Below are 25,724 nucleotides of genomic sequence, written 5' to 3'. Positions count from 1 at the left end.
TACCATTACTTATATCCTGCCTTTCAGAATAACAGTTGTCTGAATCAGCTACACATTAATACAAAGAATTGTAAATAAAAGTGCAATAAATATTTAGAATTCACTTCAGAGAACAGTTGGTGGTCTACCAAATCAATTTAATTCCCAAGTGCTGGTGTCATAGCATTGCATCCCTTAGCATAGTGATTTGCTGTTCTTTGTTGAAATGAATGTTAATTCTCCATGTAAACAAGGAAAATTAATACCTTATATAGAGTCACGGACGAGCTAGTTTCTATACATAGAAGTCAGGTCTCTGTTTCTAAGATACCATCAAAAATTCATAAAAAATGCTTTGGCTATCCCATTGAAACTTAAAACAATATTGAACATTAAAATATTGCATAATTTAAATTCTTACTAATTTTAACTGTTTTTATATTTATTTTTTACCATTTTGTAAATCGCCAACAGTCACTTTATTGGCAAGATGGGCAACATATAAATGTAATAAATAAATAATAAATAAATAAATCTATAAAGAAAATAAGGGTATTCTTTATTATTTACAACTAATCTGAACCTAATTCTTGCACTTAACTTATTTGTGACTCCCAGTCCATGTCAGGGTAATGAGGCAGGTGTGTGGTTTCTCCTGAGAAACCACAGTCCTGCAACCTTCTGTCCCTGCTCTGTCTCTATTTCATCCAGGAGATGAATTATTCTTGGCTCCAAGAGGAACACTCCTTCTGAGACAATTCACAGTTTTGATCAATGTGAATTTTGTATATACCATCATATTGGGGGGTGGGAACAACATTCCTACCTAAACTTGATCCTACAGGTTCTTCCTACAAGAGCTAGAACCCGCTGCTTAAATGAGCATTCATCCAAATATGCAAAGGTGTGTTGAAATATAATGTCTCATGGTCCTAATTCATGTTCCCGCCTCTCACCTTTCCTGCAGAAAGTGATGGACACTTTTGGACAGGGCTTTCGGCCAAGCACCCCCATCTACAAAGCGGGGTATATATTTCATTTTAATAGATTTATATCAGATTAGCTCCAACCCAACTGTTTTCAAAAAGGCCCTAAAGCTTGGTTTTGCCATTAAGCATAGGGACCTGTGGCAGAGCCAGTATATGGGCTGTGTTGATTATTGTGAAACTAAAATCTTGGCTATGGTTGCATTATTGTCTCTTTTTACATGTTTGACATTGTTTTTGTACTTCGGGGAGCTTTATTTTTACATTGTTTTTAATTGTTGTGAGCTGCCCAGAGTCATATATTTGAGGGGAGTAGCTGTATAAGTTGATATAAATACATAAATATGGGCTTCTCACACCTCCAGCATTCCCACACAGCCACATTTGCAAGCCAGTGGCCTTCAAATGCATACCGGGTAACAAGGCAGAAATCAGATGTCTCAAGTCCCTTTCCAGAAGGTTGATAATGGAGTGAGCTGCTACCTTTCATTCTTTCTCATAATGTTATAAGGCAGATGTCCTCACCCTCAGGCGAGCAGCCAGCCTGCCATTCAGGATTCATTCAAATTACACTAAAACATGGCCCTGAACTGAGCGTATAACCCTCAATCCAGGGGTGTGAGGCTGCCTGTAGAGATATACAATATTTAGTTCTCAGAAAATATCTTGCCTCCAGCAGATGGAAGATTAGAAAGATAGGACAAGGAGGCAAAAAGAAAGGAGAATGATTCCATACTTGGGGAGAAAATGGTAAGGGCAATTAGAATTGCCATTTGGGTTGTGATCAAAATTCTGATTCATTGCTTACTGCTGTTTCACAAAGAAAAAAAATAGTGGATGACTAATTGGTTTTTTTGACATATCTCTTTTGCCTACCTTGCTTACATTTGAATTATATAAAATACTGCATTGGGGGGAAAAAACCACCGAGAAGAATAAGGTGGAAAGACGCATGCATTCTGAATGCCTTTTTCCTCGGTCATGTAAACATGGCTGAAATCTTGTTGATTTCTTGAACTGCTGTGTGTATGGTTGACATTATGTATACATATATAATTCCTTGATTTCTCATATAGCCCTCCTTATTTAGTCTGAAATAAAAGTATCCTAAAAGTATCTGCTTATAATTGTGAACTTCCCATGACAAAAAGAACCTAGCCAGAAGATCATAAGATAGATGCTGCAAACAAAGCACTTTTTATTGCCATCTAGTGGTCATCTAGATTTTTGCAGCCCGCATTGAGTAAATCTAAAGCTATAAATATCTGACCTGGATGACTATGTTTCCTTGAGTATTCCCTTGAAATAAAGAGATTTTTTATTTAAAAAATAAATAAACATGAGGCACAAAGGTAGCTAAACTATTCAGTGCTAAAACTATGTCAGTATTCCGAGACAGAACTTTAGAAACATAGATACCGTTTTTGTTTGGGATAATGAATTCTTAACTTTCCAGTTTTAAAAGGAGTGTTGTTAAGATTCCTGAAGCTTTTTCTAGTTTTATCAAATGGATTGATTATCTTTTCAAAATACCATTGTGGTATTTTGTACAATGTTGAAGAACAATTGCAAAATGCACACAACGAGTACAGAGATGGGTTGCTTCCGATTCGACCTAGATCGGGCAAACCAGTAGTAGCAGTGGCGGGAGGCTCCACCCACCCACCCAGACACTTCTGTGCATGCACACACGCCCGAATCAGTAGTAAAAAAACTGGCAACCCACCATTAAACCACTTTTCAGGATTGCTTTAAAGATGCAAAATCTGAGCAGAAGACTCAGCTGTTTTGTGGAGGTGCTCTGAAATACCTCTTCCTTTTCAAATCTAATGTCCTGCATGTTGGTGTGTGATCTTTCTGACTTATTTCTCAATCTTGCAACTTCTATGAAATCACATGCAAGAACATAGGGACCTTGCAATATTTTTCTTTAGCTATTAAAAGAAAAAGTAATGCCTAGCACCATCTGGTGGTGTCATAAGTACCATGGTGCCTTTGGGTACCATGGTATCATGCCAGTTCTTGCCTAAGAATATGGTTCAAAGCCTCTGCTTGAGGAAGGGGACTTTTCATAAGCAGCGCCTTGCCTCAGGCTCCCCTTCCTCTCTCCATTCCCCTGGCTCTGCCTCCCTGACCTTCAGCAAGTGACTGGTTGCTGCTTTTTTTCCTGATTTATTGTGGCTATTTTATATTGTTATAGTTGTTAGCTACACCATGAATCATTCTGATTAAGGGACAAGATATAAATATTTTAAGTACATAAATAAAACTACATTGGATCTTCAAGTTCACATCTACATTTTCTAGCATCCATCAAATAATTAATTGCATTTCAGGCAACAGTAAAAACAAAAATAAATCTGAATAGGTAAAATACACAGTCTCGGTTTTGCTCTAGGATGCATTGCACACCAGAATGGTTATCTAGCTTCCGAAAAGTTGAATATCCTCATATCAGATGCAGGAAAAGTTTTGTATATCAATCCCTTATTGTCGTCTGTCACAGGCAGCACCTAATAATGGGGAAATACCAAATGTACTTGTGGAGTCCTCCAAGATTGGGCAGCCTATAAATCGATTTAATACATACATACATACATACATACATACATACATACATACATACATACATAAATAAATATTAGATAGATAGAAGTGAGAGATAGTGGGGAGAGACAGAGAGAGATTGCATCATATATTGTAATAATTGTTTCACATAGTGATGAGAGGTGGCAGGACTATAATTACTAAAGAAGTGAAAAACACATGAGAGAGAGGAGAGAGAGAGACAGAGGAGAGAGAGACAGAGGAGAGAGGAGAGAGAGAGATAGAGGAAAGAGAGACAGAGGAGAGAGGAGAGAGAGAGGGAGAGAGAGAGAGAGAGAAGCAAGTTTTGGAACAATCTCAATACAGTATTTATGAAGCATAACAAGGAAAAAAGGAGAAAGGGAAGGATGAAGTTATAACAGCAGCTTTGTAAAGACTAAACAAATTCATCTTCATATATAAGGAGAAATAAGTTTAATGCTCTCTTCCACTGTATATTGTAATTTCATACTGCTTCTCTGGTAAGTTTAATGGGGAGGTCAGAAATGAAAATAGAAATTACAGCACATGTGGAATATTATCCTTGGAAGCTTTCTTTCCCATTTATATTGGTAACAACTCTGTGATTTTAAGTGACTCTGGAATCCTCTCCAGTCTGGAGATGCTGCCTTCACACTTTCCATTTTCATATAGTTAACCAATATAATAGGTCTCCAAATTATAGAACCCAACTTTTTTTTCTATAGAGAACATACAACTCTCCAGGAAGCAGAATAGCATTTGAGCATAGCATGTGAAAAAATTAATGACCAATTCAAGCTGCTGCTTGGCATGAAGGCTGTCCCAAATCAATCTCAGGCTTCTCAAAGTAGGGCTGCAAAAGCCCTGGGGAGCCCCTGCCAGTCCATGTCAACCGTAGGTGCAGCAATAGACCAATTCAGGATAAGACGCTTCCTGTGTCCCCCCCCTCTCAAACTACCACTTATTTAAACATTCTTTTTTTTAATTACTCAGCTTTTCAACCTCACAAAAAGGTTCCCAAGTGGTTCATAATGAAATGTAAAAAGAAAAATACACTACATTCAAAGTCAAAACATTTTAAATTGTTTTTAATTATGCTGTTTATTTTATTGATTGATTGTGGTGTTTATTTTATTGATTGTTAGCTGCCCTGGGTTGTGTGTCAATTGAGTGGACATACAAATCTATTAAAGAAATAAATAAAGCAGTAAACCTGACAGAAAAATAAAATTAATCAGAATGCAATCAGACAATGAGGCAATACTTTAAATAGGGTTTTTCAAAATCTTGGCACTGCATTCAAAGCTTAAAAGGGGGAGAGATAATCCAATCTCTCTTTAAGAACTTTATGGAAGTAAAATAAAAAGTTCTGCATCAATCCCCAACCCACCATCACAGGTAGCAGGGTACACAGAGGTGGGTTGCTCCTGGTTTGGCCTGGACAACTAATTAAACTAAACAACTAATTCCCACAACACTATCAAACTATTTACTAAGACTGTATTATAAGTAAAAGTATAATCTTTATTGTCATTGTAAATAAATACAACGAAATTGGTTTTAACCTCACTGGTGCAAAATTATAGCAGAAACGGAAAAAAAAAGAGACAAAGAGAGACTGACCAGGGTGTGACTCATCTCTGAGTATCTTCCTTACTCTGCTAAAGCAGCGAGATCTGGCGATGTCATCCAGTGATGTCAGAGGACAACAATGGTTTCTTGTGCCGAATTGATCACTCCCTGTAGTGCCTTCCTGTTGGCAGCTGTTAAACCAGCATACCATACTGTAATACAATATGTGAGGACACTTTCTATGGTGGACCGATAGAAAGAGGTCATCAGCCATCGTTCCACCTGATTTTTTTGCAGGACTCTAAGGAAATGACTAAGGAAATAATATTACTATTATTCTTCTCATCCTTCCTATTACCTATCTCCTCCCAGTTATGACTGCAACCATGTTGATTTTATTTTTATGATTTACATTGTTCTGTTTGTTTCCTAATATGATTTGATTGCTTATTAGTAACCTATGACTGTCACCAAGTGTTGTATCATATGATTCTTGATGAATGTATTTTTTTCTTTTTCTCTTTTCCTTTTATGTACACTGAATTCCTTGTGTCCAATCACATTTGGCCAATAAAGAATTCTATTCTATTCTATTCTATTCTATTCTATTCCATTCCATTCCATTCTATTCCATTCCATTCCATTCCATTCCATTCCATTCCATTCCACTGAATTCCACTGAATTCCATTCTATTCTATTCTGTTCTATTCTATTCTATTTTAAAGGTATCATTGTGGAATATAAACTGTTCCAGGTAAAGCTGCCTTTTGCAGTTCAATTGATGGTAAATTTGTCATTACCAGCAGTGTTGAAGTGATACCCCAGATATTTTGGGGTTGCACCCAAGGCTCTATTAATATTGGTGCTATCTTTGCTTTATTTTGCCACAGTCACTCTATTTCCATTTGTAGGTCTTTATATTTACTGGTTTTTTTCCAATTCTTTCTCTTCCACTCTGCTGTCTCCAGGTGCTGGCATGTCCATTATACAGACTTTCTTGTTGATAATTGTTAACTCTGGACTATTACAGTATGTGGTAAGTGCTTGTCTATTTGAACTCTAAAGTCCCAGAGCACTTTAGCGTTTTTATTTTATGTTACTTTGTCTATTATGGTTGGTTGCATAAGATACACTAGAGTTTGGGGCTGAAAATGATCCTTCAGTCAATGTGTCACTATTCACAGCCATATCTTTATTTTAATTTTTATAAATCCTGCTCCAAACCTAAACCTGTATTAGACACTCAGCTTTGTTAGAAAGTCAGTTTGAACTTCACCCAGTTTTTCATAACTGACATCTGGGAATGAGAGCAACCTTGCTCTAGGGAAAAGAGATAAAGGATTACAAATGAACTCCCCAGGTAGATACTTCTTCTTTACTTGTTCTTTACTTCCTGTTACTTGTGATTCAGATAAAACAGAACATTTTGAAGAGATGTAAGCATTTATTTTCTACTTCTTATCCAAATTAATCTTTATCTTCATTCCTAACATTTAGCTGAAACGAAGAAAAACCAGATTTCAAGTTAATTGAAATGACTTGAGAAATGTTCCTTGACAATTAAGCACAGTTCTATGCTTTGCAATTAGCTAAATTAGGTAGAGAGAGAAACTTTAGAATTAAAATGCCATTCTGAACTAACTTGCTTGTCTGGAGCATGCGGTATGTAAACGAATATAATTAATAAAAGCTATATCTGTTTTAAAAATGTACTACACAATTGAATTAATCAAATATTCTTGGCACTCTCCTGAAAAGATCTGAATATTAAAATTTAGGATGTTACTAGGTCTAGGATAGCTTAATAACTATTATTTTAAAAAATGGTTGGTATAGGGAGAAATGAATAATTTGGAGCAATGAGTAAAAGGGATAGATTCTGTCACTTGCACTCACCCTATCTTGTTTATGAGGATGTTTGCCAAATTTAGGGTCTTTTTAAAAAGCCCAGCTGAACTGAATTTTCATCTAGTTACACAAAAAGTCAATGGTACAGCTATCCATAACATGAAAAGAACCATGTATCTGCCTTCCATGCAGATGATAAAATGAGGAGCTTGGCAGAGGAATACATGGGGCAACCTTAATTTACAAACCAGGGAAACACATAGGGATTTATATGTAGTCTATGGCAAACTCAGGGCTTCCAGTCAAAATGAATGAAATTTTTAGGAAACACAATTATTTGGTTCAGTTTGAATTCAGATATATTTTATAGGTATCCTATCACACAACAAACACAAGGATTGAAAGTTTTGGCTACATTAGAAGCCCTGTTGGGACAGTGGTTATAATGTAGAATTGCAGACAAATTCTGCCCACAGCCTAGAGTTGGATCCTAAGTTCTGTAAAGCATTCTGAAGCACTAAATAAATCTAAGTTCTGTTGCTATTGGGACAATATCTATTGCTGCCACTTAGTTGATCTAGTGATTTGTATTTTGCCCATGATTAAACTCCTAAAGTATGAGCAAGATTGGAGGAGTGCTTAGTTCAACAGCTGAATACTCACTTGATACTGTTTGCAATAAATCCTAATTGCATTAAATTTAATAGACCCAACTCTCCCTGGAATAGTTCCATTTACAAAGCTCAGAATGAGGATAACTCAGAGTAGGCAGTAATATAGCTTACTCAATATTGTCTTTTTCATCTTTGAATATTTAAACATAGAAGTCACTGGGCATTTGCATACAGGATTAGCCAATATTTTATTTTATATTTCCAACTACTCTTCCAAGTGTTTTGAAGGAATAAGATGGTACTTAGAAACTGCTAAATAGGCATTGAAGAACATGCCAAACAAGTGGGCACACAATTATTTTAACCACTTCTCTAAACTTTACTTATTAGATTTTTTATTCTCTTTATTTAGTAGCTTTTGATTTTACTCTAGGAAGAAAATTGTTCTTTTATGTCCTTTTATGCATCTATACATATACATCTGTCACACTATTCCCTTTCAGGCTATGGCACTTTACGCAGAGTGCAGAAAAGCAGTAAAATAGTAAACCAGAGAAATTAAGGATATGATATAAGAAAAAGAAAAGAAAAATACCTGGCTGCATTTATATCAACTCCATCCACTATAACTTTTTTATATCTTTCTATTCTTACAAACCATCTTTGCTTCCATCATTTCAGACCACTGTTTCATGTCTTTTGTTCTTTAAACATCTTACTATGAAGATTCCATCAACTCCATCCAAGTACAACTTGTTCTGTCTTCCCCTCTTTTTTGCCCAATCACATATTTCATATATTTGTTCTGTAATTTGATCTTTATTCAATTGTGATGTAAGACCAAATATCAGCAAGTTACTTTTCCTACTAGTCATGCATATTTGTACTGAATTCACATATAATTCAGCTTCAACTCATTCTTGAACTAATTTCCTCTTCTTTACCATACATACTTTTTAACAATTCCCTTTCCAATGTCTTTATACCAGCTTTAAGTTTCTTAAACTTTAAAAACTTTTACTTTTATATAATTTCATAGTTTCCATACAAACCTTTAAAATAACCTTCCAAGATTCCCCCACTTCAGTGTCATGACTTTTTCACTCTTATTTTTAATATCATTTGTTCTTCTGGAGATTTTTCCCTTTCCATACACTTATATTTTTCTCATATTCATTCTTTATCAATAATATAATTTCTCATACATATTTTCCTCATTCACTGCTTTTATCATTTTATCAATTCACCAAGCAATCTTTTATATCCTTCCAGTTAGTGGAATTCCACATACTTTTGTGGCACTTTTATAATGTAACTGTTTTCACTCTTTTCCAAGCTGTTTCTATGCATATTTTATATACAGTTAATAATGTGTGTGTGTGTGTGTGTGTGTGTGTGTGTGTGTGTGTGTGTATATATATATATATATATATATATATATATATATATATATATATATATATATATATATATATATATATATATATATATATATATATATATATATATATATATATATATATGTTATATTTATGCTGATAAATAAATAAAGGGAGACTAGTATAGATCTATTTCAAGCTATTTAGCTCTCATCAGCTAGCCATACCCAAGTTTGGGAATCGAACCTGTGCTCCATTGCCTCCCAGGCAGGGAGTTAACCATTTGAGCTAACCATTGGGTTTCTGTCTGGATGGTCTCTTGTGACGAGCCTAATGACAGAGAGTGGAAGTGTAACCTTCCTCCCATACCAGGGGTTGTGACTTATATATATATATAAGTCACAACTGTATATATATATATATATATATATATATATATATATATATATATATATATATATATATATATATATATATATATATATTACTATATATATATATATATATATTACTATATATATATATATAGAGTATATTATAATTATAATATATAGAGTAATATATATATATATATATATTACTATATATATATATATATATATATATATATATATATATATATATATATATATACTATATATATATATATATATATATATATATATATATATATATATATATATTACTCTATATATTATAATTATAATATACTCTATATATTATAATTATAATATACTCTATATATTATAATTATAATATACTCTATATATTATAATTATAATATACTCTATATATAATTATAATATACTCAGAGTCTCTCTTGTAATTGTTGAACTTTATTTCACTTTTTTCTTTTCTATCATATTCATTTTTCTCAAAATCCATTCTTGAAATTACCAAGAAATAATCTACCTCACGTTTAGAACCTCCCCCTGTATTTTTTCACTATTTTCTTTTACAATATGAAAGTATTTTCAATCTATATATTCCTGCATTTATTCATGCCCACAACATAGGCAACAAAAATGATAGTTTCTGATACTTATTTAAGATCTTTCATTCAAAATTAATTAAATTAAACCTAATAATTAACCTACAACTACACCTGCATAGGTTAATTATAAGATTAGGTCTCCTTCATTTAAATCTGTAGCAAAATTCATCCTTTTTATGTTGTAGACTAACATAATTATTTTATTTCATTTCGTTTTAGTCATTAATTCATACTCTTTGCTATTTAGTCTTTACACATTCAAACTGCATTTTGTCATATGCCATGGGCATTGCCAGACAGGCCCATGATTCATTGTTTATGTGCCGTCAAATTGTTTTTTACTCCTAGTGACTACATAGACAGATATTCTTTATAACATCGTATCCCAAAGACAGCCTTCTAAGTTTCCCAACCATCTACCCATCTCCTCTATAACCCACTTTGCTGCTAGTCATCCTTTTTACTTTACTTTCTTCTTTTCCAGCATTAGAGCCTTTTCCAGAGAGCATATGTGTCCAAATATCCTCTGAGACTGGTCATTTGTGCCTCAAAGGAGAATTCTAAGTTAATTTTTTAATAATCCATCAGCTTGTTGTTGTTTTTTTGCTGTCCACAGTATTCTTAGAAGTCCCCTCCAACACCATAGTTAAAGGCATTAACATTCTTCCTATCCTTCTTTTTTTAAAGTCCAACTTTCACCTCCATAAAGTGTCATAGCGAATACCACAGTTTGCATTAGTCTGATCCTTATAAGCATAGACACATCACTGTGGCGGCTTACAACAAATAAAAACACTGTATACAACTATAAAACAAAAATCAAATACAGAAACATTAATCCAAAGGCAGGGGAACACCTTGCATCACAAACACACTTTCCTGGTGCAACACACAATGTTTTCATTTTACCCAAGCGCAACATTTGGGGGAAGAGTCAAGTTTTGAATGCGCCCCAAAAGATTAAAAAGGTGGCGGGGTCTGTCAGGTCTCAGGGGAGAGGATGTTGCATAGGGGTTGCAACAGAACAGGCACACTTCCAAGGCCAAGAAGGTGCAATGTTTAATATGTGTCCTGAGAAATCATAAGTGACAGCAGCATTAAAACTAACAACCTCAAGTAATTGATCTTGATAGCAAACGCAGAGTGAAGTTCAAAGTGTCACTAATGTTACCCCATTGACCAAACTTTAACTGCATCTTTGGACTTAGTTCTTGCAATGTTCTTTTCTTTCTCTTTAACTAGCATCATATCATGAGGCTGATCTAAAAAGCTGAACCTTTCTATTTACTTGGCATTTGTACAGTTGTTCTTAAGACTTAGAATTGCTCTCATTCACTAGAATGACAATTTACAAGGATTATTAAACATTTTTTTAAAAAAAAACTTCTTTAGTATAAATGTAGCACATAGTTGTAAGGAATTAGATATGTAGGGAAGCAGTGAATATTTAGCGTGACCCGTCAAAAGCGCGGACGGCAAAAGCGCGATCGACAAAATCGCGCCTTTGACGTCATCACAGCGCGACGAAAAAGATCGAAAAATTCAAATAAAAATTAATAAAAATTAAATTAAAGCAAGCCGATTCACATAAAGGTAAGGGTTAGGTTTAGGGTTAGGGTTAGGTTAAGGGTTAGGGTTAGCTTTAGAGCGTTAGCGTTAGCGTTAGGGTTAGGTTAAGGGTTAGCGTTAGGTTTTTCGTTACTTTAACGGTTAGGTTTAGGGTTAGGTTTAGGGTTAGGTTAAGAGTTAGGTTTAGGGTTAGGTTTAGGGTTAGGTTTGGGGGGCTTAGGGTAAGGTTTTCGCTTTATTTTTACATTTTTCGAACTTTTTCGTCGCGCTGTGATGACGTCACAGCGCGCTTTTGTCGAGCGCGATTTTGTCCTATGCGCTTTTGTGGTGGAACCATATTTAGCACAGTCCAATGTGCTGGTTTTCCTCCAGCTCTCTTTTTCTACCTATAAAATGGTCCTGACAAGAAAAAAATCCTTAAAAATCAGTTTATAATATCAAACTGTAGCCTCACCACATTAATTATTATAACATTATAAGCTATAATTACTGCTTAAATTACTTTACAAAGTTTGCCCTCTTTTGTCAGTAGGGCTAACTGTAAATAAAATCATTATAACAAAGGTTATTTAAGACAAAAACAATGCAAGAACAGAACAGACTTTAAAATAAATTAGGTCCCCTTAATTATTTTCACAGTTTTATTGTTTAATTGATCATTTTATTCAACACTTCCGATTAACCTGTCAGGCACAGAACTTAAATTGTTAGATTGGCTTTAAAAATCCTTCCTGTCACAAAATTAATACAACTTGATCTTCCAAGGAAGATAAAACAAAAAAAATGAAATATCCAAAATAAGAAGAGAAATTAGTTAAGGATATAAGTAAAGGAAATAGTTGGGAAAAAAAGATATCCACCCAATTGCTAATTCCAACTGAAAGCATACACACAAGCTATACTTGATCCTCCCCCCAAAAAATATGACATCGATCTCTTTATAGCAATTTTAACATTTTATTTATCCACTCTGTCTACAACTCTGCCTCTCCTTTAGTCTCTCAGGTTTTCCAAAAAGGTTGTTTGCCAATAGAATATGTCCCCAATTATTTATTATTTATTCTTCTCACTCTGTGCAACGTGACATAGATATTTAGGGTTTCTTGACTGTTCAAATGATATAAGGTGTTGCATGTAAGAAGCTAGATGCACTGTGCTTAAATGCCTTGTAATACTTTTTTTTAATATAAGAAACCTACAGTATCTAATATTGGTATGCTCTTATAAAAGTCATTTAAACCATTTAAATCTTTGGGTTCAATTCAATACTCCTCAATTCTTTAAAACTAAGATAAAAAATTGTTCTAATTTTTATCTTATTCTCAACAAAATAACAATTCAAATAAAGACAATGTTTTTCACTCTAAAGAACCAGCTGACCGAATGTCTACCATATTTAAATTATCACTATCTTTCTCATGCACATCACTTTTTTTTCGGACATATATTTTTTACTTTATGTACAATAAGAAACTGCAGTACAATAAGCTTTTGAACAGCATATTTTATCTGAAATATCCCGTATTCTTGATCAACCTGGCTTCCTCAATTTCCTGTTTTCAGAACAGCTGGCTTTGCTGAGTTGGTTTGGGGACAATTTGTGAAGAATAGCTATCTACTTCAGTTGGAAGCATTTCAGACTTCTTGGTTGCAAATATAAGAATTTATAATAAAAAAAGGACATAGTCAAAACAGAGAGAATGAAAAGAAAACAAACTAATGAAGGACCTATCCTATCATAACATTTGAAATTCTGGTATTTGCTGGTATTGGAGTATGTTCAAAATACATGAAGGAAATGTGCATTTCATTAAATGGTAATATTTGGAAGTCAACAGAGAAAACAAGTTTCCAGATAAAGATATAGAAGGAAACTATGCATGCAAAGCTTCCTTCCGTCTCTCACAATCTTGGTGTTATGTCTGAGACATTTCTGAAAACAAAGCTACTTTTTAAGCCATTAGTCCTATTCAGTTACAGTTACATTTTAAAAATAGCTGGCCGCTTCACTGTTCTGAATGATTTTTCATCTATGTCTTTGACACTTCTATCACGGTATTCAATGCCACAATACGTACAGTTATATGCAGAAGGATATAACAGAGAAGGAAGTGGAGAAAGTGGCTACCAAATCACAGGGATACAATTCTATATATAGACTTGATATCAACTGTTGATATCAACAGTATCAGTCATGATGTCTGCCTCTGAGGATACATTATGTTCAAAATATAATTGATTACGGGTGTATGCGTGTATTCATGTCGCTCAATTTTCCCATATATTTTCAGAGCTATAAAGTTTTCTATCATTGCGTATGTCCCAGTTAATTGACACATGTAGGTGTGGCCATTTTTCCCCTCTAGAATCTCTTGCCTCTTCTAGTGTCCAGTTGTTAAAATCATATAATTACTTATCCTTGTTATGTCTTGCCAAAAACAAAAGAGATCTATTTCCAATGTAAAATTCTTTGTTCTTTATAATGAAGTTCAAAATCTTATTCTAAAAATTTCTATACCTTTCTTTACCTACCTACCTCTCTCTCTTTTTATAAAAGTAATACAACATAGTGTTTGCAGTCCTTCTACCTCTTAATATGGCACATTTGTCATAATTGTTGCCTATCTGTCAAAGTTCAGAAAAGTCAATGTCGACTGGCGACTACACGGAGGAGAGCCTTTTTTGTTGCAGCTCCGACCCTGTGGAACGATCTCCCCGTCAAGATACGCACCCTCACCACCGTCCAGGCCTTCCGCGCAGCCCTTAAGACCTGGCTATCCCAACAGGCCTGGGGATAAGTCTCTAATTTGCCCCACCCGAGTGTTGAATGTTGAATGCAAGTTGTGTTTTTATTACTTTATTTATTTTGTTCACATATTGTTTGTCTTGAATTGCACCCCCTCCCTAATGATTGTAAGCCGCCCTGAGTCCCCTCAGGGAAAAGGGCGGCCTATAAATCCAAATAAAATACGCAAAAAAAATATGCAAAACATTATTATGGTAGTATGTATCTCCTTTGAGAAACTTTGAATCCATTACCCATCTACCTAGCAGCAGTACAGCAATGTCTTTCAGAAACAACAATGACCCTATAGTTTATATAGATGCTGCCATCCAATCAGACCATCAGGCTACTTGGAATTTGTAGTTCCCATGAAGGATCTTTTCACCTGAATAATGTCAAAACTATGTGCAGCAACATCCTAGGATTTATGGAACTGCATTTTTCACAAAGGTTGATGATCCTACCAGAATGTCAGACTCCTTGGGAAATACTTGCCAAATATTCACCCATTGATCTCTGTCTACTAGACAGTTGCTAAAAGGCATAGAAAAGCTGAAATTCACAAAAACAGTTCTGCTGTATTAGGCCTGAATGTAAATCAAGTTAATCAAATCAGAAGGAAGGAAGGAAGGAAGGAAGGAAGGAAGGAAGGAAGGAAGGAAGGAAGGAAGGAAGGAAGGAAGGAAGGAAAAGAAAAAAGAAAGAACTGGTTTGCTCCTAATACTCAGCAATTACATTATATTGCGTTTCAATAAAAACTTTTAATTTACCTTATTTGGGTAACAGTGTTTTGCCTGGATAATAGTACTGTTTTTCAGGAATAAAATAAATAAAAGTGCACACATTTATTATTTACTGCCTGGAAAAAATAAACCCTTTTATTTGTCCTGTTCCTACCACTAATCAGTTTTATTATTTGAACTTCCATTGTAGGACACTAAAAGAAAAGGATTTATTCTGAATAAATTATCAAAATCCCCATCTATTTTTAGTTAATTTTTCATAAATAATTAAAATATATGCTCCTTAATTTTTTTTCTTACACCAAAAATAGGTCAATATATTATTTCAATTTAATTTCTCTTCCTTCATCTTCTCTAACAATTAAAATGTTCTCCTGGATGCAGTAATTGAGACTATTGATATATTATATTGATAATATGATGGAGTTTTAGTTGAAATAGTGTGACATCATAGAGGAAAAAGATTTTATATAGCGATGATGGGAAAAATGTTTTCCGCTAAGTTTGGATCTGGCACAAGGTGGCATATAGACACATAGATGACTGCACATACACACACACTATATTCGATGGAAAACTATTTCAGATTTTTGAAATCTTTGTGAATACCAACAACAGCCATTCCCCACTATCCTGTCAGAGCTGATGAAGCTACTTGGATGAAAAGTGAAACATCTTGAAAGAAAAAACAAGAAACTCCAGTTGCCTCCAGAAAAAAAGCACCGTTGGGACTCTCCTCCAATCCTGGCTATATTTTGCTGTGAGGATGGCTAGCAGATTGGCAAAAAAATAATACAAACAGGAGCACTTAGTTATTGATTATTTCCTGCTACCCAATTGATGCTTAATCATCTGGGCTCTTAAAAAAATTGACAGGGGTCTCCAAGCCAAATGAATCACGACCTACATTTTTTCTTTACAATAGACTAGAATGTACTTCACAGGGTATATTTAGCATTTTCCACAATATGGTATAATTAGCTGACTTTTCAGCAAATCTTTCCACAGCAAAGATTCCAAGCTTCCTAGGTTCTCACAGCCAATTTAGATCTTTACAAACTCCCAATCTGTATGTTTCTGTAATAAATATGAAATATGTTTATAGATAGTTCCTCCCTGGCCGCAACATCACTCTAGACTTATTCTACATTGTTTCATATTTTCAGATTTTGTAGCAAAACCTGATCCCAGTGTTACTTTGCCAGGGCAGTTAAAAGGAAAAAGAATTTACATTTTTGTAACATCATTTTAAATATATATTTAAGAGTTTGTGCATATCACTGAAAACTTGTTCCTATCTAAATGTAAGCAGGAGATTTGATTCCAAAAATGGAAGAAGATGGGAGATTTGCACCATAATAGCAGCTGAAGTTACACTTTGCCCAATTAACAATAAAGCAAAATAAATTTAATGTACAATTCAGGAGCAGAGGGCTGATATAAACACAATTAAGAAATCACAGAGGCTCCAAATGTGTGTGTGTGTGTGTGTGTATGTGTGTGTGTGTGTGTGTGTGTGTGTGTATGTATGTATGTATGTATGTATGTATGTATGTATGTATGTATGTATGTATGTATGTATGTAAGTAATACAGCCCAGGTTCGAATCCCAGTAAGGGTATGGCTAGCTGATGAGAGCTAAATAGCTTGAAGTAGATCTATACTAGTCTCCCTTTATTTATTTATCAGCACAAATGCAACACACACACACACACACAATTTCTATGCAAATTTCATACCTCCATAGAAAGGAGAAGCTGTTAAGAAGAGCTCTTCAAAGGAAACTACTCCCTGAGTGCCTCTTTTCCCAGGCTTGAACTATACAGTATACTTGCTTACTTCTGGTCTTATGTGAATTTTAATTACTAGGAAACTCACCCTCTATATGTAACAGCCTGCAGGCAATTCCAAGTTCTTTGTACCTTTTATGAACTCATTTCTTGTATAAAGAGATTTGGGTCATGATTTTTGCTGACATTTTTTCCATGCCATGTTTCTTTAAAATCTCACGACAAGAACAATAAAATCGGTTCCCCTTTCTTTATCCTTGCACTTTATTTTCTAGCCTCCAGCTCACTGTGGTCAGTAGTGATTAACAGAAACAGAAAATGAGATCCCATTCACAGATGCAAACTGCTGGTTCTATTTTGAGTATATTTTTTCAGGCTTAGCTAATGTCTCTGTATTCCTTTTGGAAGAATTAATGTATCCCTCCAAAAAATTTCATTTATTTCATTTTCCTGCCCATCTATTGGAAATCCTACTAAATCCCAACTTACATCACACCGAATCCCCAATATGCAATGAATGTGTGTGATGTCATAGCATAAGACTTAGGAAGGACTTGGTGACTGCTTCAACCAAAGTCTCTTGGGGTCATAACCAGCATGGCAGTTGTGGCAACCCTGTCTAATGTATCACTTTACAAAATTGAGAGGTTTTACTTTCTGCAGTTAAAAAAAAGAAGTAGATTGGTGTAATACTGGAGCTCGTGTGAACATGCCAGGTAGAATGCTGAAAGGAGAACAGAATAGTAAAAGTACAGCATTGGAAGAGAAACTGCTGAGGCCATCAAGTGAAACTTATTGTGGAGATTTAAATCAATGCATTCATGGGACATGAGTACTCAACATCTCCATGAAACACATCTAGCAAAATGAAGCTCACTTTGGTAATTCAGCCTCACTAACACCTTGTTGGGAATTTAGGGGGGAGGCATCCTGTAAATATATGTTTATTATTCTGTGTTCTATCCTTGGGATGATAAAAAACAGAGCAATGTAACACTTTTCAACTATTTGAGGATTCTAATCAAATCAATTTTCAATCTGGCAATGAATGCATAGATTCAGTTTCAAAAAGGTGGGAGATTTTTTAGCACCTGAGGATGTAGTACTTGTCCATTGCTGCTTAAAGTGGCAGCTTCATTTGCTAGGATCATGCAACCAATGTGGAGGCCACATTGTGCTTCTAGGCATTGGCCATTGTACTCAGTCTTGAGTCATATGCAGGTCTAATAAACATTGTCTCCTTCTTTTCATCCAATCATTAACATAAAAATGTTGAAGGAATCAGGGCATAGCATTGAACCTTAAACCACCATATGCGATACCTACATTGTACTTAAACAAACATTGATGAGCAAATCTCACTTATGTATTATAGTAACAGTCCATATTTTATTAGCAGGCCAATCAGAATGTCATAGAGTATATCATTTATGTTTTGCTGAAATCAAAATAGAGTCTGTCCACTGTATTCTCATGCAGCACAGATGCTTCTTTGAAGGCACAGGTAGCCCTGGATTTTTGACAGTGATTGAGTCTGGAAATATGGTTGTGAGTCATGTTGCTTATTAAAATTGGTTGACCATGCCTAGTAAATCACCACAATGGTTAAGTGAAGACAGAGATAGTTAAGCAAATAAATGCCTGCAATAGGTGTTTTTGCTAAACCTGGAAGTAAATACTGATTTCTAGGGGGGGCATTTAAAATTCAAGTCACATGACTACAGAGACATTGCAAATGGTTGCAAATGTGGGCTGGTTCATTGCCAAGACCCCATAGGATCCCATAACCATTGGAAGCAAGGGTCACCATTAGAACTTCAAGTTCAGGTCATAAGTAGTCCTGGAGATTGGTTATAAGTTAAGGACCACCTGTAGCCTTGCATGCTGTAAAAAGAACTATCTTAGCAAGGCAAGAAGCTATTTTATGTTTTTTGTTATATGTTTTTAAATTTTATCTTAAAATTTTATCAAATAAATAGTAAGTTTTTGGTGCTCCATACAGAGGCTCATGCCACAGTCCCATCCACACCTTCAGAAAGATCCTGTGATTAGTAGTAAACTGATATGTGAAAACACATGAAAATGCACAAAAATTGAAAGAAAAGGGGGAAATGTAAAAATAAAAAGAGATTAGATTTAGCGAAGCAACCCCTGGAAATGCTAATATATTTCATGCTTGCTCTGCTGTCACAGTCACATCAGATTAATGTTAATGTAAATGGGGGAAAAAAATTAAACTGAAGAAGCCATAAAATGTGTGTGTCTCCCAGAACATTTTGAATGTATTTTCTTCAACAACCATTTTCATGCCAGTATTTTCTTTGCCTGCTTCTGATAATTTGTATCTCTGGACTGTGCTCCAAAGATGGTACACTCAAGATCCCTACATGCTTAAGCTGAGGCAAAGCCTCTTTAGAAGGCTCTATCTGATACCTATTTTTGTCATTCTGACTGACTCTTCTGAGCTCTAGAGTGGGGGGGGGGGAGGAAATGGAGAAGGAAAGGAGTGCTTGACTAGGAACAGCACCAGCAGAACATCTGACTGAAGTCTGCTCCTAATTATAGAAAATAGCCCAAAGGAGTGGGGCAAGACTGGCTGGAGGGGAGAGGAAGATGGTCCCCTCCATCCTTTATGAAATTCTCGGTTCATTAGCAAATGTCATGCCTAATTTTCTTGAATTGTTATATAATACTATCATTTATTTCTTTCACAAATTTATATTAATTTGATATGAAAGTCATTTGGTGAATAGGTTACGGCATCAGGCTAGAACCCTGGAGACTGTGAGTTCTAATCCCATTTTAGGCACAAAGTCAATTAGGTGACCTTGGGCCAGTCACTTTCTCTCAGCTCTAGGAAGGAGGCAAGACACGCTACTTCTGAAAATTTTTGCAAAAAAAATTCTGCAGGGACCTGAACAGCAGGGGGGAAAATCCCCATATGTGAAAATGTGTTGGTAGTGTCGCAAAACTGCATTCCCCTTACCAAAAGGATTGCTTTAGTGAACAGGACATTTATTTACCTAACTTGTACTCCACTGCAATCAGAGTACTCTTGGCAACTCACAAAATAAGAGGCTGCAACATAAAAACCTAAAAGATAAGACAATCAAAACACAGGGAAAGCTTGTTACATCAATTATATCCATGGAAGCTTTCTGCTTGAAACTTCACAAAAGCACTCAAATGTTTTTTTATTTGATAGTTTATTTAATCAAGCAATTGATCATTTTGTTGCCTCCTGGTTCCTGTGCTACTTTTGCATTTATGAATTTTGATGGATTTTATGTGCATGATCATAATAAATAAAGGAAGAAAGAAAAACAGGCACCAAATACATGTTGTCATAGCCCAAAACCCATGAAGATCGCAGCAAGCAAAGCGGGGAACTAAATGTTTTAATAATTTGCTCAGGACATAGAATACCAATAGGAAAACTGCTGGAGCAACTGTGATCTCCAAACTAATGTTTTCATTTCCCGTTTCTCACAGCTAGATACTTCATCTAGAAGACCCATTTCCCCAAAAGCAAGGCCTTGTGTTCTATCAGATTTCTCTGTTATATTCTGTATATAGACAGAAACATTTATAAACTTGTCTCCTTCTCTCTGTCTTTCATCCACTCTCAACCTCCAAATACCCCATCTACAGAACTTTCTCCCTTCTCCCAGGATCTGGGTTTTTCATTATAGGGAACTATGTTTTCTGTTGCTGTGCCCATGGTTTCATCCATCCTGTTTACTGTGCCCCTATTCCCATGGATTCCTTCTACTCCTTCCCATGGTTCCATATACTTAATTGTTATTGTTAAACATATTGTGCAAGATTGCCCATGACATGCATTCTCTGTAGACATTCTGCATGAAGCCAGAGGCAATAGGCTGGAAAGCTGAATTGGACATCCAGTTATGAAACCACTGTGATACCCCATAAAATTTTTACTTTAATTACATGAACTGTGTATATCTGTTTATTTCACTTCTGTCCTGTTCTCATCATATGCTAAATAATAATAATCCACTTCATCCCCCTTTTCTCTTTTGGGAGGTTTACAACATACATGCACAGGATTGAAGACTAAGTTTTCCTCTCTCTGGGTAACCAATTCAAGAATCCCCCCCCCCAATTGCAATAGATGTAGACACTGCAGCACAGCAGGCAGAAGAATTAAATGCATCAGGGAGGTATTAAATTAACAGCAAGTCTTTCTGCCCATCCTTAAGCCCTTCAAAAGCAATAATGGCATGAAATGAGCTCTCCCCATTGCCAGTCCCTGTCTTGTGTTTATCCCCTCCTTTTCCAGTAACTGCACTCCCTGACTTCAGACCCAGCACATAGAATGAATACGGCAGACCTTGGCTGAAACAACAGCAGCCTTAAATTAATATTTATATGGCTTTATCGTATATTGTTTAAAACTTAATCTGCAAACACACCATTTGTCCTATAGCAAACATGACAGGATTAGAGGAACAAAGCAAAAAGAAGGGCTCTCGTGACAGAGAAAAAGGAAAACCAGGTTCAGTGTATTTGTGCTGGCTTCTCTTTCATATGGAATTAATGGTGGTTTAATGGGGTATGAAAGAATGTTTTACTGGAAACAATGAGGAACAATTGTCTAGCTCACGTTTCATTTCACAGGTCATTATTGCATTAAGAAGTAAATCGACCAAGTCCGGTAAATAACAGTCTGGGTATTGCTGAAAGCTTCAAACCAAACAATTTTACAGTTTTCACCTAATATCTCTATCATTTTTTAACCCTTACAGAGTTCTGCTGCAGGCTAAACAATTATTATCTTCACCCACCCCTGGCAGGTAAGCATTATTCATTTTACCTTCTCTAGCAAGCCCCACCAGGCAAAGGGGTTTTGCGTTGTTGTTTTGTTTATTAGGCAGCCTAGCCAACTGTGTATCTGGTGGCCTTGAAAAACAACACAACTTTTAGTGAGTGCTGCAGGCATCTTTAAACAGGCTGCTTCCTCTGCAAAATTAATTGTTGCAAAACACAGCACTTCTTCTGTGTCAAGTACTGTGCACTGACACTCAGCAGTTTGTCTTCGTTATGGATATGCCAGGGAAATTTAGGGCAATGCCATTCTTCAAGTTCACATGCAAATCCTGTAAAGTGTGAGGCTTATTCACTCTTGAGAAGGCCGACCTTGTTACTTACTTAATTTTCATCTGGGAACTATAAAGTCTAGCTGTCCTGCCGCCCATCTCTCAATGCATACGGAATTATTATACTGTTCTTTGAACAACATCAGTCAAATATATTAATCTTAAATTCTTCTGAATTCTATTTTTCACCCTATTTAAAATTCTTTTCTGACACATCCTTAGGAATTCAGTTTCTCTCAGAACAGATGTCTAGAATTTAAGAATTATTTCCATTCACATGTTATAACTTTTCAGGAGGAATTCTTCCTGCTAAATTTATTCCCTTTATTTTTCAAACATGCCTCTTACCTCTCAGTTATCTCACAGTCCAAGGAACCAGAATACCACTCAGAACCTGGCTGAAATTTAGTGTAATATGTAATATAGCCCAGGTTCAAATCCCAGTAAGGGTATGGCTAGCTGATGAGAGCCAAATAGCTTGAAATAGATCTATACTAGTCTCCCTTTATCTATTTATCAGCACAAATACAACATATATATATATATATATATATATATATATATATATATATATATATATATATATGTATGTATGTATGTATGTATGTATGTATGTATGTATGTATGTATGTATGTATGTATGTATGTTGTTATTCTTATCCCTCCTTTATTTGACTATATCCTGTATCATAACATTTCCCCCCTAATAATCAAAACTTTAATTATATCTAACTTAGTTCTATGATGATATGATGATGATGATGATGATGATGATGATGATGATGATGATGATGATGATGATAATCATCTTTGGTGAGATTCACAGCCTTTGGGGCTGGTTGGTAGCTTAACAACTCGAGTCCTAACCAAAGACCTAGGAACTGTTAAGGTAACGTCGGAGGATATAAGCTGTTCCAAGTAGGGTGATTTTTGTAGTATTAGAATGTTCAAGTCTGATAAATTTAAAATTTCCAAATAGGGAGGTAGCCCTTTGAGTATTGCTCCAAGGGCTCCAATTACAATCAGGATAACACACAATTTCTTTTTCCACAGTCATTCAACTTCAATTTGCAAGTTCCTGGTACTTTGTGATTTTTTCTTGCTGTTTATCTTCAAGGTATTGCAAAGTCAATGAACCATATTTTTTTTCAACTATTGTTATATCAGGTGTGTTGTGGGCCAAGTGCCTGTCAGTCTGAATTCTGAAGTCCCACAAGATCTTGACTTCCTCATTCTTTAAAACCTTCTGAACTTGATGTTCCCAGTGGTTTTTGCTGTACTCAAATCCAAACTTTTGGCACAATTTCCAGTGAATGATCTTAGCAACATGGTCATGGCGTTGTAGGTAGTCAGTTTGTGAAATTTTGCTGCACCCACTGATCAACTGAGTGGTCGACTGTTCCTTTAGTTGCATCTTTCTGAATCAAGTATGTTTTTCCAGTAGTCAACCATTTATCAATTTGACCATTTTGTAAAATTTCATTCAGTTGCCTGGCCAATATTGCATGTAAACTGGTCAGATATTTGAGCCAGAAACCATGTAATTGGTCATTTCCAGGTGATGTCCAATTCTTTACTTTTTTTTACTCGATTTTTGACCATCTCAGTTGTTATTTCAGTCAATTATTCCTGCAGAGTATCGAATCACAGGTATAGCCCAGGTATTTATGGCTTTTATGATGTTTCCTCCATTTAATTTGGACTTTAATATCTTGAGAATTCATCAAATGTACTTGGCTGAAGTTAATTCATTGACTTTATTATGCAATAAATCAGAGGCCTCTAAAATCCCCAAGTACTTGTAGCCTTCTTCTGGTTTTACTGCCTTTATCATTTCTTCATTCTCAAATTCTATTCCATCATCTTCTATGACCTTGCCTGCTTTGGTTGCCATTGTTGCACATTTTTCAATTCCAACCTGCATACCAATGTCTTGGCTACATTCTTTTGTACATACAATTAATAAATTCAGTTCAGCTTTTGTATTGTTGTTGTTGTTGTTGTTATTATTATTGCTATTATTACAATTATTATTATACACTTGTATCACAGCGGCCAGTTGTTTTGCCAGATTTGGCATTGGTTACTAGTCGGGCCCCACCCAGGGGCCTAGGACATCATAACGTATTTTTGTAATATGCGTGCAGATCCAAGCAGTGCGGCTTTTTGCATTTGACTGATGGTGATTTTGTCACTTTTTAACTGTTTTAAATGTAATTCCAGTGCTTTTGGAATAGCACCCAGTGTGCCAATTACCACTGGAATTACCACTGCTGGTTTGTGCCATAGTCATTGAATTTCAATTTTTAAGTCCTGGTATTTTGCGATTTTTTCATGTTCCTTCTCAGCTATCACCTGGTATTGCGATGGCTATGATTGTGACCTTATTTTTCTCAACCAGTGTGATGTCTGGTGTATTATGCGCCAGTATTTTGTCTGTTTGTATGCGAAAATCCCACAAGATCTTGACCATTTGATTTTCGGTGACTTTTTCAGGCTGATGTTCCCACCAGTTTATTGCTGTTTTAATATTATAATTTTTGCACAAATTCCAATGGATCATTTGTGCTACTGAATTGTGCCGCAATTTATAATCAGTCTGCGCAATTTTTTTACAGCAGCTGAGTATGTGATCAACAGTTTCATCAGCTTCTTTGCAAAGTCTGCATTTGGCATCATCAGAGGATTTTTCGATTTTGGCCTTAATGGCATTTGTGCGGATAGCTTGTTCTTGCACAGCCAGGATTAGTGACTCTGTTTCTTTCTTTAATGTACCTGTTGTTAACCATAACCAAGTTTGTTCACTGTCCACTTTATCTTTTATTTTTTCCAGAAATTGCCCATGCAGTGCTTTGTTCTGCCAACTCTCCATTCTTGATTTTATCACATCTTTTCTGTATTCTTGTTTTGTCTGTTGGACCTTCAGTAGTTTTTTGTTCTTTACTTCAATTAATAGATGTTCTTGACTTTCTTTTAAATAATAATAATAATTATTATTATTACTATTATTATACCACCTTTATGTATAAACCAAAGGGATTGCTAATCTTCCTTACATGGGTACCATTCAATATTCATATCCAATTATACTCATCATAACACTACACATTATATACATTAGTAGCATTATCAGTTATTTATTTAAGCTATATTTATTATCAATAAATTTCACTAAATTTAACTAGTTTTAAATTATATTCTTCCATCTATCAACCTGTATCTTTCCAATAGCAAAACAGTCTCATATCTTCTGCCATTTGTAGTGCCAGTCCTCTAATCACCTTCTTGGTCAGCTTTGTATAGACTTAACTTAGCAACTCCTTGCTTATAAAATCTCTCATATAATCTTGATGCCCTCTTTCTGTTTCCTTATTCAGCTTATCTTTGATTGTCAGCAGTGTTATCAATGCTTTTGCTAATAGAATTTCTCTCTTTAAATCCATAGATTCTTTAGTTTTTTCTTCTTCTGTATCTTGCCCCCTGGAATAGATTTCCTCTCCATTTAATTCCTCTTTCAGTATTCCATTCTTTCCATTTTCAGAGACAAAACAATCACCATAAATATCAGCAGATTTAATCTCTTTATATTCATTTTCCACTTCAATTTTTTGAGTTTTAACCACCCCGTTTTGCATTTGATAGACATCCTCAATTTCATCATCATATTTTAATGTTATGTGCTCTAAGTATTCCAGTTTTTCTCTATTCTTTCATATGTATTTGATAATTTCTGAAAGTATCTTTTGCAAACTTGAGACTTCTATTTTCTTTTAAAA

Source organism: Thamnophis sirtalis, unplaced genomic scaffold, assembly GCF_051295495.1.
Source record: "Thamnophis sirtalis isolate CommonGarterSnake01/CBP01778 unplaced genomic scaffold, rThaSir2_p1.2 scaffold_5, whole genome shotgun sequence".
Lineage (NCBI taxonomy): Eukaryota > Metazoa > Chordata > Lepidosauria > Squamata > Natricidae > Thamnophis > Thamnophis sirtalis.
Note: the sequence above shows the minus strand (reverse complement) of the source record.